Source organism: Scyliorhinus torazame, chromosome 14 (assembly GCF_047496885.1).
Source record: "Scyliorhinus torazame isolate Kashiwa2021f chromosome 14, sScyTor2.1, whole genome shotgun sequence".
NCBI classification, from domain to species: domain Eukaryota; kingdom Metazoa; phylum Chordata; class Chondrichthyes; order Carcharhiniformes; family Scyliorhinidae; genus Scyliorhinus; species Scyliorhinus torazame.
In genome coordinates, this window is record NC_092720.1 from 15,394,577 (window position 1) to 15,412,577 (window position 18,001).

Below are 18,001 nucleotides of genomic sequence, written 5' to 3' on the forward strand. Positions count from 1 at the left end.
CATGGCTGAGGGCCCAGGCATCCATTAGACTTGTTGAAACAGCTGCACCCCAGAGTAAGCATCGCTTGATTGACAGCTCAGGCTCTCTCATCTCTGTGTCAATTTCACAATGTGTGTTTACACGACATTAAGTGGTTTCAAGGGATTGGAGATTTTGTTATCTACACTTTAAAGTGCCTGGATGACTGACAAATCTATTGGCTTGTAGTGAAGTGACTTGTTTGGCAACATATTAGAGAGCTATGATTGACTTACTTTTATAAAAAAAACTTTTTTTAACGTCCAACTGGCACAATGGCCTGAATTGTTTTTGGATGGCGATGTCCCTGCTCCCATTTGAAGAGTCAGCAAGGATATAGTCCCGCCAACTCTGAGTGCTCCATGCTCATTTCACACTTGAATGAGCATTAAGTGGCTGCAGGTTGGACTTCTGTCCCAGCCTCAGATGGAAGCCGCACCCAACCCCCCACCCCCCCGTAGAGAGCTGCCATAGCTGGGCTTGGGGGACATAGGGTGGGCAGAATGGCATAGGAAGCATGAAGGGATGCGAGAAGTGTGTGGAATGGCAGAGCTGGGGAAGGGGTGGTGCACGGGGAGCTATATATCTTTTATAAAGGTCCCTTCAAGCACACTAGGGTTCACTACTCTATGAACCATGACTCTCCTCCATGTCAAGTCTGGTGGAATAAGACATGCTGATCCCAGTAACGGAGCCATCCAGGTCAGAGGTGCCAGGTGTGAGATTTTGACAGGAGCCAGCCATACTATTCCCAAAAACCCCTGGAAAGGGGTTGGAAATCCCAGAATGAGGACCGTCTGCCAATTTAGAGTGCTCCAAGTCATTCCAATTCAGTGAAAGCCCCAGGCCAGCCTGTTTAGTCAATTATAGCATTGTCACTTGTGGGAACTTACTGTATGCAAATTGACTGCTGCCCTCCCTACTTTCTAACAGTGGCTCATAGAGTGCCCATCGAGTCTGCACCGACCCACTTAAGCCCTCACTTCCACCCTATCCCTGTAACCCAATAACCCCTCCCAACCTTTTTTGGACACTAGGGGCAATTTATTATGGCCAATCCACCTAACCTGCACATCTTTGGACTGTGGGAGGAAACCGGAGCACCCGGAGGAAACCCACGCGCACACACAGGGGGGAACGTGCAGACTCCGCACAGACAGTGACCCAGCGGGGAATCGAACCTGGGACCCTGGCGCTGTGAAGCCACAGTGCTATCCACTTGTGCTCCCGTGCTCCCATTTAACAGACCTGTATTAGTCATAGAGCAACTGGGATGTCCTGATTTGGAGAAAGGCACTATATAAATGCGCATTCTTCTTTCCATTCTGCAAAAAAGGAGGCGGCAGCAGTGAAGAGCAGGAAATATGAAGAAGGTGAGCCTGGGGAGTTAATGATGTAAAACAAGGAAATTGGGGAAGCATTGAACAGCTATTTTGTGTCTGTATTCGCTGTAGAAGGCTTAGAAAACTTCCCAAACACACTTGAAAATCATGAGCTGCAAAGGAAGAACTTAAAACAATCACCATCACCGGGGAAAAGGCACTGATCAAACAATCAACCCTCAAGACTGACAACTCCTAATGGCCAACATCCCAGTTTCTTAAAAGAAGTGGCTGCAGGGATAGTGGAGGCATCGATTATAATCTTCCAAAATTCCGTAGATTCTGGAAGGGTCCCAGTGGATTGGAAAATGTTGCATGTCACACCTTTATTCAAGAAAGGAGGGAGACAGAAAGAAGTAAACAATAGACCAGTTAGCCTAACGTCTGCCATGGGAACATTGCTTGAATCCATTATAAAGGAAAATATAGCAGGACTTAGAAAATCATAATGGTTTCAAAGGCAGAGTCAACAGGGCATTGTGAAAGGGGTTATGTTTCATTCATTCAGTGCAGATCTTTAAGGAAGTAGCAAGCAATCTGGAGGACGGAGAAGCTGTAGATGTAATGTACTTGGATTTCAAAAAGGCATTCAATATGGTGTGTTGCGACACCAGTGTGCACTAAATTACAGCCCCAGAGACCTTGGAGTCCCAAGACAAATGAATTAACCAATCATTTGTGGGAAGATTCTGAGATCTTTGTCCTGTCATGTGAGAGTACCTTTAAGAAATGGGTGTTTATAAATGGGTGTGTGTATAAATATCTGTAGTGAGAGTACCTTTCAGAAATAGGTGTTTATAAATGGGTGTGTATATAAATATCTGTAGTGAGAGTACCTTTCAGAAATAGGTGCTTACTAGTGCAGTGGTGTCAGAGTGTGGGTGGAGCTGGGCTGTCTGTCAGCTTGTTACTTTCATTTTAGGCTGTTTGCTGCAGGGTGTGTTTTAGTTTTGTATTCGGTGTTGGAGCTGAAGCCAGATAGTGCAGGTGTACTGTTGATCTCTCTGCCATGAAAAGACTATCTCTTGATCATTTGGTGAATTCAGAATTATAAATGTTCTCTGTAGTGAATGTAAACCTAATGTGCTTCTGTTAAAAGGTGTTTATTTTGTCTTCTGGATGTTGTTTGGGAAGTTATTAAGGGTTACTTAGTGTTGTATTCTTTGGGGGTTGTATTTGAATTAATGGTGGCTAAGATGTTCACTGTATGTTTTAAAAAGGTTAACTTGAGTTCATAGAATAAACATTGTTTTGCTTTAAAAAATGCTTTTCCATTTCTGCTGTACCACTCCTGTAGAGTGGGCCGTGTGCTCCCCATACCGCAATCTATTAAGAGTTGTGGGTCAGGTGAACTCCATGATACACTTTGGGGTTCTCTAAACCCTGGCCCATAACATTCCCTTGACTGTTCCAATGACTCACAGGCACCAGATTTGTAAGTGAAACACAACAACTGTTTATTTTTAACAAAAATAGAGATAAAACGTGCAATAATTATAATTGAATAATGGCCAGCTAATCTACTACACCACCTTTTACTGTCCCATCCACCATCCAACCACACACACGACACACACAGGGGAAGGGAAAGGAGTAAAATTATAGGGATTAAAATGGAAAAAAAGGAAATGAGTGTCCTTGTTGCTGATATTGGAACCGTTGTAGCCAACCATCTTCCCAGGACGTGGAGTGTTGAAACCATCAGCTGGATTGATAACAATGTTTTTTCTGGCAGCTGCATTCAGTCAGAACTCCCAGGCTTCAGTCTTTCCACCACAGCCTCAAGCCTGCGTAATTTTAATTTGTTTCCAACTACAGCAAAATGACCAACAGCTTGTCTGAGATAAACGGAGTACCAGAGAAGCAGCTTCCATGAGATCTTACAGAGATCTGGTAACTTTCCAGGGAGAGAACCCCAAAATGTTCCCTCCAACTCAATGATATTCCAGTGAGTGCAAGGCCGACTGGAGGTGTCCCAAGGCTTCAGGTGAGGGAGATGCTGATGACAGTGCGCAGTGCTGAGGCCAATACTGCAAGGGTGGTAACTGCTTTGAGAACGTGGAGCACGATGTGTGCATCTTGAGTGGTGGTGTTCAAGGCATATGTGATGACCATGGCTGAGGGCCTTTACATCATGTCCCAGTCGCCGAAGGATGTGTCCCAGATGCAGGTGGACATTGGCAAGGCACTGCAGAGCATGGTCCAGTCACTGAGGACCATCCCTGAGGGTGTGGAACTGGGGAGCCTCCAGGACTGGGAGCACCAGATGACTCAAAAGCTCCTCGAGCTCACACCAGCTGCCCCTCCGTCTTTCGGGACTTGTGGGAGGAAACCGGAGCACCCAGAGGAAACCCACACAGACACGGAGAGAAAGTGCAGACTCCGCACAGTGACCTAAGCTGGGAATTGAACCCAGGTCCCTGGCACTGTGAAGTAACAGTGCTACCCACTGTGCTACCATGCCACCCTTAAGCACCTTAAGATGTTTAACTATGTTATACTGGATCTGGTTTAGCACAGTGGGGCCGGTTTAGCACAGGGCCAAATAGCTGGCTTTTAAAGCAGACCAAGGCAGGCCAGCAGCACGGTTCAATTCCCGTACCAGCCTCCCCGAACAGGCGCCAGAATGTGGCGACTAGGGGCTTTTCACAGTAACTTCATTTGAAGCCTACTTGTGACAATAAGCGATTTTCATTTCATTAAAGGTGCTATATGGTAACAAGTTGTTGACATTGAATTTGTGTTTCAATGGCCTGTGATATGGGAAACTTAGGGGAGGTGAGAAGCTCTATAGTTTGAAGGTTAAATGGAAGAATGAGACGAGGAGGCAGGGTGGTGGTTTTTGGTTTTAACATAGTGAGGTTAGAGTAACGGGGAGAATGCGAAGGGCGTGCTTTCTTTAGAAAAGAGAAGACTTAGCGTTAGCGTAACATTAAAGGCCTGATAGCTTGCCAGTGCTGTTTAAAAATAATGGCCGAGAGTTTTTCCAATATCAGCAAAGGCCTATTCCAAGTGGGAAAAGTGGCGTTGAGGTTGTCAAAAGCAATGGGGGCTTTCTCCACCACATAATCCTGGACTTCGAAAAAAAAAAAGAAGACAGGCAGGGGTGCCATGTCGTATCGCTGGCGGGCAATCTCTGATTCGCCTAGCCCGCCATCAACTCAGCCAATCGATGATCCTGGTGCCATTTTTAAAGGTTGCTTCAGCGCACAGTGAGCAAATCAGGGAACAATCTTCAGCACTTCCACCACCGAACACACCCGCCCCCGGCACCACCTGGGCATCAAGGTGGCATCAACCAGGCAGACAGAGGCATTACCCTGGCATGATCATGGTGCCCGTGGAAATACCCTGAATTAACCTGGCACCCCTGAGATTACCCTGGCACCCTCTGGCATTACCGCAGAACCCCTGCCATGACCCACCTGTCATGATATCCACATCAGCATATCATGGTGCAATCACACACACACTGATGGACAGGTAGTTGGACCAACCAGCACACACATAACATCGCAGCCAATCACCAGTGAGAGCACACGCACTATAAAACAGGGAACACCACAGTTCCCGCTCATTCTACCAGGAGATAGCTCAGAGCACAGAGCTCACAGCGCGCCACTCAGACATAGACCATGTGCTGAATGCCTCACCAAGATAGTGATAGGGCTGTGTCCACAGGTTAGCTGGTGAAGCATGAACTTCAGCCAGCAGTTAGTTGTTACCGTTGTTTAGACAATAAAACTGAGTTGTACCATCTACAGCCGTGTTGGATCATTTGTGCATCGGAACACCCAACACGACATGATACCAGTAGTGGACGCTAACCAGCGACTGTGAGACCTACCAGAACCCTTTCAGAAATCCGCCATCCTGCTCCATGGAAAACATCAGCCCGCCGCAGCTGCTCCGAATCGCTGTTAATTTCGGCGTAAACTGGAAGCTGTTTAAACAGCGCTTCCACTCTTCCTAGAAGCCACAGACACCCTAAGAAGCCTAAGAAGGCACTGCCCACTTAAAGCGGCAATGTCCGGCCAAAACGCGACAATGCCTTCAATGTGGCAGGATGGGCCACTATGCTGCCTGCTGTCGAGCAGTTCAACCTGCCAACTCCCAACAATTCCGCCAGCCTCGCAGGGACGTGTGGGCGATTCAGCCCCCCTAGACTGAGTCATATCCAGATAATATGCAGACCAGCGATACCGAAGACAGAGAGCCCTTCCGCGTTGCGGTAATCCACAAGAACCGGATGTCCCCAAGTCGGAACCACCAGCCGCTGCCAGTGCACAGCATTGATCCGGGCGATGAGTGGTGTGCCACCCTAACGGTCAACCGATCACAGATCACATTCCGCCTGGACACTAGTGCCTCCGCCAATCTCCTCGCATGGTCAGCCTTCCAGACCTTGAAGGTCAAACCACCAATTCTGCCATCCCACTGTCAGCTGGTTGACTACAATGGAAACGTCATCCCGGCCACGGGTCCTGCCAGCTCGAGGTTACACACAACTCACACAAAGCCACATTATCATTTGAAATCGTTGGATCCTTGAAGGACTCTCTGTTAGGCGCACAGGCGTGCAAGATCCTCCACCTCGTTTAGCGGGTACACACTCTGCCTCCAGAAGGCACGTCCGATTTCCCAGATGCAGACTTTAGGGCGCAGCTCCACTCACTCTTCGCGCACAACCAGGAGGTTTTCGAGGGCATGGGCACACTGCCCTACACGTACAAAATACGGCTCAAACAGGATGCCACCCCGGTCATTCACGCACCTCGTAGGGTCCCAGCACCACTCAAGGACCGCCTCAGGCAGCAGCTGCAGGACCTGCAGGACCAAGGAGTGCTTTCCCGGGTCACGGAGCCAACGCCATGGGTCAGCTCCATGGTGTGCGTTAAGAAGCCCTCCGGCGAGCTCCGGATCTGTATCGACCCAAAAGATTTGAATCACAACATTATGAGGGAACCCCATACCCAAACGAGAAGAAATACGAGCGAGATGGCTCGGGCAAAAATATTCACCAAGCTTGATGCCTCAAAGGGCTTTTGGCAGATTCAATTGGATCAGTCCAGCAGGAAGCTGTGCACCTTCAACACCCCATTTGGCAGATACTGCTACAATAGGATGCCATTCGGCATAATTTTGGCCTCCGAAGTGTTCCATCGCATCATCGAACAGGTGATGTAAGGCATTGAAATGGTACGCGTCTATGTAGACAACGTTATCATCTGGTCCATCACACCACAGGAGCACATCAGTCGTCTCCAGCGCGTCTTTGCACGGATACGGGATCAGGGCCTGCGCCTTAACCGAGCCAAGTGCTCTTTTGGCAGACTGAGCTAAAGTTTTTGGGGGACCACATATCCCGGTCAGGTGTGCGGCCGGATGCCAACAAAGTGGCAGCCATCGCAGCCATGCAGCAGCCGGCAGACAAGAAGGCAGTGCTGCACTTTCTCGGGATGGTCAACTTCCTGGGGAAGTTTATTCCTAACCTTGCTTCGCACATGACGGCTCTTCGCCACCTGGTCAAAAAGACAACGGAATTCCAGTGGCTGCCCGCACACCAGAGTGAATGGGAGGAGCTCAAGGTCAAGCTCACCACCGCCCCGGTACTGGCGTTTTTCGATAACACACGGGAAACAAAGATCTCAACTGACTGACATTGGGGCGGTACCCCTGCAACAGGACAACACCGCATCATGGGCTCCGGTCGCCTATGCGTCGCGGGCCATGACCCCCACAGAACAGCGCTATGCGCAGATTGAGAAGGAGTGCCTAGGCCTGTTGACTGGCATCGACAAGTTTCACGACCATGTATATGGTCTTCCGCAGTTCACTGTGAAGACCGACCATCACCCCCTGGTCGGCATCATTCAGAAGGACCTCAACGACATGACCCCTCACCTCCAGCGCATTCTGCTCAAGCTCCGGAGGTAAGACTTCCAACTTGTCTACACCCCGGGGAAGGATCTCATCATCGCAGATGCTCTGTCCAGGGCAGTCAACACACCGCCCGACTCAGAGGGATTCGTTTGTCAGGTTGACGCACAGGTAGCCTTCACATCGGCCAATCTGCTGGCCACTGATGCACGTCTAGCCTACATCCGCCGTGAGACGGCGGCTGACCCCCTTCTACAACGTGTGATGCGCCACATGACGGAAGGGTGACTCAAGGGGCAGTGCCCACAATTTTACAACGTCCGGGACGACTTGGCCGTCATTGATGGTGTCCTCTTGAAGTTGGACCGGATTGTGATCCCACACAGCATGCACCGGCTTGTCCTCGAACAACTGCACGAAGGTCATCTCGGAGTTGAAAAGTGCAGGCGGAGGGCCCGAGAGGCTGTGTACTGGCCGGGCATCAGCGACGACATCGCCAACATGGTGCTCAACTGCCCCACCTGCCAAAGGTTTTAGCCGGCGCAACCCCCTGAGACACTTCAGCCCCATGAGTTGGTCACGTCCCCCTGGGCAAAGGTGGGCGTGGAGCTCTTTCATGCGCTCGGCAGGGACTACATTATTCTTATTGACTGCTTCTCAAGTTATCCGGACGTCATACGCCTGCACGACATGACATCATCAGCTGTCATCCGGGCATGCAAAGAAACCTTTGCTCGCCATGGAATTCCGCTCACCGTCATGTCTGACAACAGGCCTTGCTTTGCGAGTCAAGAATGGTCTTCCTTTGCCACTTCATACAACTTCACACACGTGACGTCCAGTCCCTTGCATCCTCAGTCGAATGGCAAGGCGGAAAAGGGCGCCCACATTGTGAAGCGGCTCCTCTGCAAGGCTGCTGATGTCGGATCTGACTTCTGTTTAGCCCTGCTGGCCTATCGCTCGGCCCCACTGTCTACGGGCCTCTCGCCAGCCCAGCTGTTGATGGGTCGCACCCTCAGGACCACTGTGCCGTCCATTCATGTTCCTGACCTCGGCCATGCTCCAGTACTGCGAAGGATGCAACAATAGCGTGCTCAGCAGAAGGTGGAACATGATGCTCGGGCGACTGATCTTCCTGCCCTGGCGCCTGGAGACAACGTCCGCATACACCTACCGGAGGGTGGCTGGTCGGCAACCGCCGAGGTTCTCCGCCACGTGGCTCCCCGCTCATTCCTGGTTCGTATGCCTGATGGCTCTATTAGCCACCGTAATCGGCGGGCCCTTCGTTTGGTTCCACGCTCGCTACGAGATCATGCATCAGTCCAACGCCCTCCTGTTATCCCTGATATCGACTTTGTTGAGCTTCCTGCCACTCTGCCTATTCCTCTCTCGCCCGTGGCCAGGCCCATTGCTCAGCCGGTGGATCCTGACCCACCCTTGAGGCGGTCAATCCGAATTCATCGCCCACCTGATAGACTTGACTTATGAGCCTGATAGCACATTGGACTCACTGAATTGTTTACAGTACTGTTAACGAGTTTTTTTTTGTCGTTCATTGGTCCAGAATTTTTCTCTCGTCGTTTGTTGATTGCATTTGTTCTGTTCCTGGTACAACCTCGTTGTTCTGTTGCACCTGACACCTTCCTCTGTATATAGTTTAGCCTCATGTACATGTTGTAAATATTGCACACACATACTCAGATGCACTCAGTACACGTTTCTATTTATTATCATGTAGGCACATATCCTTTGTTAATGGGGGGGATGTCATGATATCCACATTAGCATATCATGGTGCAATCACACACACACTGATGGACAGTCAGATGGACCAACCAGCACACACATAACATCGCAGCCAATCACCAGTGAGAGCACACGCACTATAAAACAGGGAACACCACAGTTCCCGCTCATTCTACCAGGAGATAGCTCAGAGCACAGAGCTCACAGCGCGCCACTCAGACATACACCATGTGCTGAATGCCTCACTAAGATAGTGATAGGGCTGTGTCCACACGTTAGCTGGTGAAGCACGTACCCAAGCCAGTAGTTAGTAGTTAACGTTGTTTAGACAATAAAACTGAGTTGTACCATCTACAGCCGTGTTGGATCATTTGTGCAGCAGAACACCCAACATGACACCACCCCACCCTCCCCACTCACCCCGAGCTCCCTCCAGGTGAGCACCTTCTGGACCAGTCATCTTTCTTGTCATGTTCTGACATCACACCGTGGTGGTTGGATTTCTTGACGTGGAGGTGCGAATCAGCCGTCTGGACCCAATAGTGACGTGATAATTTATTCCAGTGATGTTCTCATCGTTGAATGGCAGGAGCTGAGACCCACCCCTGACAGGAGGTGGGGTGGGACGGGGGGTGGGACGGAGGGGGGAGGGGGGGGGCGATTGCTTCTTGCTTTTGTGAAACGCAACTTTGGCCGTCTCGTGGCATCCTTTGCCCTCGTCGCCAAATCCGCTCGACAGGAACAGATGCGAAAAATCCCAGCCGAGTAGATCGGACAGGGTACCTGGGGAGGGAATGTGCGCGATTCCAAAACGAGGGGTCAAAAATCCAAGATCGCTACTGATTAACCCAGTTGGAAAATAAGGAAGAATTTCTTTGCTCAGGGAGTGGTTTGAATGTGGAATTCCCGAAAAAAAACAAATGGTTGAGGTGAAAGTCTCCTGAGAGTACTGAAGTCTTTGGAAACAACAACCTAGACCAGTGAGGCACAATAGACTGCTGTGGCTATACTGCTTCTCCGAAAAGGTTCACCACCTGCTTTTATCCCTCTGCTTCTTGTCCAAGCCCTTTGTCAATGCTTCGTTTTCAAAACTGCTTCCCTCAGTAAAAGAATTGTGGAATCAACTCCCACAGTTATATCCGACTCGGCACTCTGTGTCCTAACAACTCTCCGGCTAAAATATATGCCTCGCTGGTCTTTTTGCTGGTGATGTTCTTAAGTTCATATCATAGAATTTAAGGTGCAGAAGGAGGCCGTTCGGCCCATCTAGTCTGCACCGGCTCTTGGAAAGAGCACCCTACCCAAGGTCAACACCTCCACCCTATCCCCATAACCCAGTAACCCCACCCAACACTAAGGGCAATTTTGGACACTAAGGGCAATTTAGGCCAATCCACCTAACCTGCACGTCTTTGGACTGTGGGAGGAAACCGGAGCACCCGGAGGAAACCCACGCACACACGGGGAGGATGTGCAGACTCCGCACAGACAGTGACCCAGCGGGGAATCGAACCTGGGACCCTGGAGCTGTGAAGCAATTGTGCTAACCACCATGCTAGCGTGCTGCCCATGTGCTGCACAAGTTGATGCCCTCTCGTTGCCACCTTAGCAACTGATAGAAGGAGCTTGTGCCCCTCACTCACCTCTTGCTGCTCACCGTTTTGAATTCTTACGCATTAGAATCAAGCGGTTATGTCATCCAGCATAGGAGGAGGCCATTTCATCCATTAAAGCTGTGCTGACCCTTCTGAAGAGCAGGTCAGGTCATCCCATTTCCTCCTCGATTCATGGTTGCTGGCAAATGAATAAAACAAGGTGTAGTTTGGAGCGGAATGCCACTCAGTAGCAACTTACCTGCGCTTGAAATGTAAAGCGCCTGTCTCACCCGACCCTCCTGACTCAGGCCGTGTGAAGCTCAGTCAGCGAAGTGCGCCCCCAGCTCCAGTGGCTAAATGCAAAAGGAGCGGAGCAAATCCCGTGTGGATAGGGCTTGGGAATACCGTAAGGGTAGGATTCTTTGTTGGGCAGGGGGAGGTTGGCATGGGAGGTCCCCTGGGGGTCAGGGATGCATTGTCCGAGGCTCGGACGAGATGGTTAAAATAGCTACTCTGAAGTTAGAAATGCTTTGGGATCAGAGGTGAGCTGGCAAGATGGACCCAGAACTGGCTCGGTCATAGAAGGCAGAGAGTAGCAATGGAAGGATGCTTTTCTCATTGGAGGGCTGTGACCAGTGGTGTTCCACAGGGATCAGTGCTGGGACTTTGCTGTTCGTGGTATATATAAATGATTTGGAGGAAAATGTAACTGGTCTGATTAGTAAGTTTGCAGACGACACAAAGGTTGGTGGGACTGCGGATAGCGATGAGGACTGTCAGAGGATACAGCAGGATTTAGATTGTTTGGAGACTCAGACGGAGAGATGGCAGATGGAGTTTAATCCGGACAAATGTGAGGTAATGCATTTTGGAAGGCCTAATGCAGGTAGGGAAATATACAGTAAATGGCAGAACCTTAAGAATATTGACAGGCAGAGAGATCTAGGTGTACAGGTCCATAGGTCACTGAAAGGGGCTACACAGGTGGAGAAGGGAGTCAAAAAGGCATACGGCATGCTTGCCTTCATTGGCCGGGGCATTGAGTATAAGAATTGGCAAGTCATGTTGCAGCTGTATAGAACCTTAGTTAGGCCACACTTGGAGTATAGTGTTCAATTCTGGTCGCCACACTACCAGAAGGATGTGGAGGCTTTAGAGAGGGTGCAGAAGAGATTTACCAGGATGTTGCCTGGTATGAAGGGCATTAGCTATACTAATAATCTTTTATTGTCTCAAGTGTGAAGTTACCGTGAAAAGCCCCTAGTCGCCACATTCCGGCGCCTGTTCGGGTAAGCTGGTACGGGAATCGAACCGCGCTGCTGGCCTTGTTCAGCATCACAAACCAGCTGTCTAGCCCACTGAGTTATGAGGAGATGTTAGATAAATTTGGTTTGTTCTCACTGGAACGACGGAGGTTGAGGGGCGACGTGATAGAGGTCTACAAGATTATGATGGGCGTGGACAGAGTGGATAGTCAGAAGCTTTTTCCCAGGGTGGAAGAGTCAATTACTAGGGGACATAAGTCTAAAGTGCGAGGGGCAAGGTTTAGAGGAGATGTGGGAGGGAAGTCTTTTACACAGAGGGCAGTGGGTGTCTGGAACTCGCTGCCGGAGGAGGTGGTGGAAGCAGGGGCGATAGTTTAGGGAGTGTCTTGACAAATACACAAATAGGATGCGAATAGAGGGATGCAGACCCCAAAGTGTAGAAGGTTTTTGGTTAGTCGGGCAGCATGGTCAGCACGGGCTTGGGGGGCCGAAGGGCCTGTTCCTGTGCTGTACTTTTCTTTGTTCTTTGATTTCTTTGTTCCTTCTAACACTTTCAGAGTATCCGGCACCTTTCCTAAAGTTAGAGATTTATGTTTTGCCTTTAATTTTTATGGTACATTGCTTTCAATAATAAACTAATTTTCCCAGACTCAAAGGATTTGTCTCTTCCTACACACAGGTGAGAATCAGAGAATCACAGAATTGTTACAGTGCAGGAGGAGGCCCATCGTGTCTGCGCTAGCTCACCAGACGAGTATCATAGCTTATTGCCATTTCCCTGCTGTTTCCCTGCCCCTGGGTGCCGCAGTTTGCGATTGGGATGATGGGATGATATCCATTCTGTGCTCTGTCCATATGTCATTTGCTGTTTTACACAGCGTACGGGTACTTCACAAAAATATCATGTTCAAATGATCAGTCTGGTAAAAATGAGAATTGTTGGACAAGCCAATGCTCCCCCTGCGTTGCTGGGACCTGTCTAATTGACTCCCGCTGTGAAACATGTTCGGCGTTTGCGATTTCCCATTTGTGAGGTTTCGCGGGTCTGCAACCCCTGCAAACGGTGGGACTTTACTGTCCGTACCGCATTGTCACAGGCGAGACAGTAAACCCCGCCTGACCTCTGAGGTGGACATGAAAACGGCCATGGCAAATATAGCATAGTTATTTTGAAGAACAGTCGGGGGTTTATCGCCGGTGCCAGTAGCTACCATGTTTCCGACATTACAACTACACGTGACTACACGTCAAAAGGTGGACCATTGGTTTGGGACGTCCAGTGGCCATGAAAGGGGCGGTATGTGCAATGGTTAGCACTGCCGCCTCACGGGACCCGGGTTCGATCCCAGCCCCGGGTCGCTGTGCGTGTGGAGTTTGCACATTCTCCCCGTGTCTGCGTGCGTCTCACCGCACGAGCCAACGGGGTGCAGGGTAGGGGGATTGGCCACGCCAAATTGCCCCTTAGTTGGAAAGATAATGAATTGGGCACTCTAAATTTATTTTTTTTAAATGAAAGGTGCTATATAAATGCAAGACCGCCCTGTTCGTTGCCCAAATTTGGACACAGTCCAGCTGCGGTTGACCTTGTGATTCGTAAAAGGTTTAGCATTGTCCGCTGAAAATCGGACTAAGATACGGAGGATCAGCTGGTTGGGTGGGTAGGTGGGTGGATTATGGGGGTTAAAGATAGTTGACTAATGCTACCCTTGTCGGAATAAAGGCCAAATCATGTCATTGGGCGCGGGCTTGCGCGTTCATCTGTGAAGTAACAGCGCTGAGCGCAACAGGGACACGTTGAAGCTGGAGCTGAATAAATTGATAAAGATGTGTTAGTAACAGGCGACTGCTTGCAGTAGACAAGTGGATTTTAGTGTACCTACACTCTGCCATAAAACACTCACATTCCAGCACTGAGACTGTATCAGCAGCCAGCAGGTGCAGAGTTACTGATAAACCTATTCATTAAGAGGAGTTAATCAACAATAGACCATGATTATGACTTTATTTAGATGTAACTTATTGGGAGCAGTGTTGTGAAGTCTACAACTTGGGACAGAATTGTTCATCCACAGACTCTTTTCTGTGTGATCTGCCGTGAGTACTGAGTATGTTGGTGCTAACACTTGTCCCCCAGTTAGGTTACTCTGCACAGTGCATTAGAGAAAGGATGTTATACCGGAGACGGAATGCAGTACAGATTCGCCAGGGGCATGAAAAAAGCTAGTTATGAGACTTGAAGATACTATAAGTGTTTCTGCTGGAGCAGAGGACAAAGGGGGAGATTTGTGCATGCTTTTTTAAATGAATGAAATGAAAAATGAAAATCGCTTATTGTCACAAGTAGGCTTCAAATGAAGTTACTATGAAAAGCCCCTAGTCGCCACATTCCGGCGCCTGTTTGGGGAGGCTGGTACGGGAATTGAACCATGCTGCTGGCCTGCCTTCGTCTGCTTTCAAAGCCAGCGATTTAGTCCTATGCTAAACAGACCCTATAATAATCACTTATTGTCACAAGTAGGCTTCAATGAAGTTATTGTGAAAAGCCCCTAGTCGCCACATTCCGGCGCCTGTTCGGGGAGGCCGGAATTGAACACACGCTGCTGCCTTGTTCTGCATTGCAAGCCAGCCCAGTGTGCTAAACCTAAATGATGAAGGAATTTTACAGCGAACTGGAGAAGTCTGTTGTCTCAGGTCAGGGAATCAGTGACGAGGTGTCTGTCGTGTTCTGTGTGCGTTGTCCAGCAAGGAATCTACAGAACTGCTGGTGACTTGTCCAAAGCAGGATTTTTATTAATCTACACGTGGCACACGGTAACGATCAGATACAGATCAAGTTGTCACAGAGTTTCTTCATACTCCCCTGGAACTACCCTTATGTGCGACTGTCCTCATGTACATCTTACAACCTTCTGAGGATGGCCGGATATGCCCTGACTTATACCTGATGCCACCTGCTGGTGGGAGGTCACACTGCTGCATACATGCAATATTATCTACAGGCATATCACCACAGTGTCATTAATTTAAAATTGACAACAAAGGGAGGAGGCTTAGTCCAGAACACCTCATACGGACAACAGTTGAATCTACAAATGCTTTGCCACAAGAATAGTTGGGGCAGATCAGGTCATTGCATATTTGATTTTGAAAATGGAGACAGACCAGTTAGAAACATAGAAAATAGGAGCAGGAGGAGGCCATTCGGCCCTTCGAGCCTGCTCCACCATTGATTATGGTCGTGGCTGATCAGCCAACTCAATGGTCTAAGCCCGCTTTCCCCCCATATCCTTTGATCTCCTTCACCCCAAGTGCAATACCTAACTCCGTCTTGAAAACATCCAGGGCGAGATTCTCCGTGGGCCAATGTCGGAATCGTGATACGCGATTGGGCGGAGAATCGGGTTTGACGGCAAAATCGTGACCAGCACCGGGTTCACGCCAAATCGCAATTCTCCGGTGCCACGATAGCGGCATCAATGCGTTCCTCTCCACACGTACAGTAAACAGCGTTGGCATATCATTAGCGGGTCCGGCCCAGTGTTCTCCGGAGCCTCCCCGAACTCCGCCTCCACCGGGGGGAATTCCTGACAGCGAGGTTCACTCGAGCTTTCAAAAATCAGAAAACAGGAGCCATGGCAGCTGAGGGAGGAAGTGTCCAACATCACCATAGTTTGCTGACCGTTGTGTCGCTGGCCGGTGGGGCTTCTGCCAGGGCCGGGGGGAGCAGTGGGCGGTGGCCAGGAGGTGGTCTGTGGTGTATGGAAGGACGGGCATGGAACACCATCACCGCAGCCTGCCAGCCATGTGGCTGTGCATGCCGCTGACTGGCCACTGAGAACCAGGGGCCAGGGGTTGTATGGATGCCCCCCAGGCCACCCCTCCTAGGTACCATCTGACCCCAGCCGACCCATCAACGGGGTGGGCGTACTCCAGCGCAACCAGTGCCGCCTTGTTGTCTGGGATGAGTATGTGTGGGGAGTGGACTGCTAATATGCGGCTTCTCAGCCTCTTGGGTGTCAACCCCGACCCCCGGCGAATCCGACACCGTCTTCCATTGGAATCAATGGTGTTCCACGTCGCGCAAGTGCGAGCCCCTCAACGGTCGCTGAATCGATCCCGGTGCGGCGCCGGGTTTGCTGTCACGAACATCCACGTATCCTGCGCCGGCATCAACACTTAGTCTCAGGAATGGTGAATCCGGCCAAAAATGTTTTGGCTTCAACTACCTCCTGTGGTAACGAATTCCACAGGCTCACCGCTCTCTGGGGGAAGAAATCTCCCCTCATCTCTGTCCAAAATGGTCTACCCCGTTACCCCTGTATCTGGACACTCCCACCATTGGAAACATCCTTTAGTTATCTCAATATCAGCGGCAGGAAAGATACTGGCATTTTTGCTAAAAGACCAGGGGCGGGATTCTCCACGAACTGGCGGGCGGGGCCACTCCGGCTCCGAGCAGTGGCTGAACCACACCGGCGGCGGGCTGCCCCGAAGGTGCAGAATCCTCCGCAACTTCAGGGGCAAGGCCGGCGCTGGAGTGTTTGGCGCCGCGCCAGACGCCGCCGAAGGGCCTCTGCTAGTCGGTGCGAGTTGGCGCATGCGCGGGAGCGCCAGCAGGGGGTTCGTCTCCGCACTGGCCGTGGCGGAGGTTGACAGCAGCCGGTGCGGAGGGAAAGAGTGCCCCCCCCACGGCACAGGCCCGCCTGCGGATCGGTGGGCCCCGATCGCGGGCCAGGCCACCGTGGGGGCCCCCCCCGGGACCAGATCCCCCCCGCCCCTCCCAAGGACTCAGCGGGCCGCCCGTGGAGCCAGGTCACACCGGTAAGGATCTGTTGTGATTTATGCAGGCGGGACCCACCGAAAACGGGCGGCCACTCGGCCCATCGCGAACTGGAGAATCGCTGGGGGGCCGCTGCCAGCGGGGGGGTGGGAGAATCCCGCCCCAGGTAACAAAACATGAATATCATTAAAAATTATATAACAAAAATGAGCATGGATTTTTTTTAATGGTCACCTTTAATTAACCAAACGTGCCGAATTCTTTGAAAAGTCCAACAAATTTGAAATTTTCAAAAGAGAAGTGGATGAACATTTGAAGGGAAGAATTTACCGGAATGCTGGCTTTGGATAGAATTCCACCCAGAACATAGAAAAGGCTGACATGTAAAGCTGACAAATGGTTTAATTGTTTAGCTGTATTGCAGTCAGGTGAGTCAGAATAAGATTGTGCACAGATGTCCTTTCTGTGAATGGATGCCTTACGAGCAAAGCAATATTAGCAGCAATCAGGGAGCAGGTCCGTCGAGAAGGGGACATGCTCCCTCCCATGAAAGCAAAACGTGTCTGGACTCCAACACACTAAACGTTTTCTGAAGATGACGAATTCGACAACTCGATAGCAAAAACTGATGAATTTAATGACAACACCAGAGAATTGACTCTGCGCTCAGCACTTGCTGCGTGGTTTTTTTTCATTTTGTTCACAGGATGTGTTCGCTGGCTAGGCCAGCATTCAGTGCCCATTCCTAATTGCCCTTGAGTGATACCATAATGTTCGGGTATTGATTACGAACCTGTGCCAATCTGGATTTCAGGCAGCGAAGCTCAAGACCTTTCTGGCAATATAACGCAGAAATAAATTACAGAACACAAGTAACTGGCAAATTGAACACCCAGCCCGGAAACATATTGAACCCCTTTGGTACAAAACAAATGCTCCATCATTAATCTAATCAAACAGTTATTGGAGTGGAGTGGAGCAGGTGAATTGCAAATTCTTACTTGCCATTCACAAAAAGAGCCGGCAAGGTAGCACAGTGGTTGGCACTGTTGCTTCCCGGCTTGGGTCACTGTCTGTGCGGAGTCTGCACGTTCTCCCCGTGTCCGCGTGGGTTTCCTCCGGTTTCCTCCCACAATTCCCGAAAGACGTGGGGTTAGGTAATTTGGACATTCTGAATTCTCCCTCAGTGGACCCGAACAGGCGCCGGAATGTGGCGACTGCAAGATTTTCATCGTAACTTCATTGCAGGGTTCATGTAAGCCTACTTGTGACAAGAATTAATAAAGGTTATTGAAGAGGAGGGTGGCACGGTGGCACAGTGGTTAGCACTGCCG

At 50.2% G+C, this 18,001-nt stretch overlaps 1 long non-coding RNA gene across 1 annotated transcript in view; it reads left to right on the plus strand.

The window, feature by feature from the left end:
* Positions 1-13,900: 13,900 nt before the first annotated feature.
* The window catches only part of LOC140389537 (uncharacterized), a 34,396-nt gene continuing 30,295 nt past the window's right edge, over positions 13,901-18,001 (plus strand). The window contains exon 1 of the long non-coding RNA XR_011934417.1: positions 13,901-13,981. This is a non-coding gene — a long non-coding RNA (uncharacterized lncRNA). The remainder of the gene's footprint in view (positions 13,982-18,001) is intronic.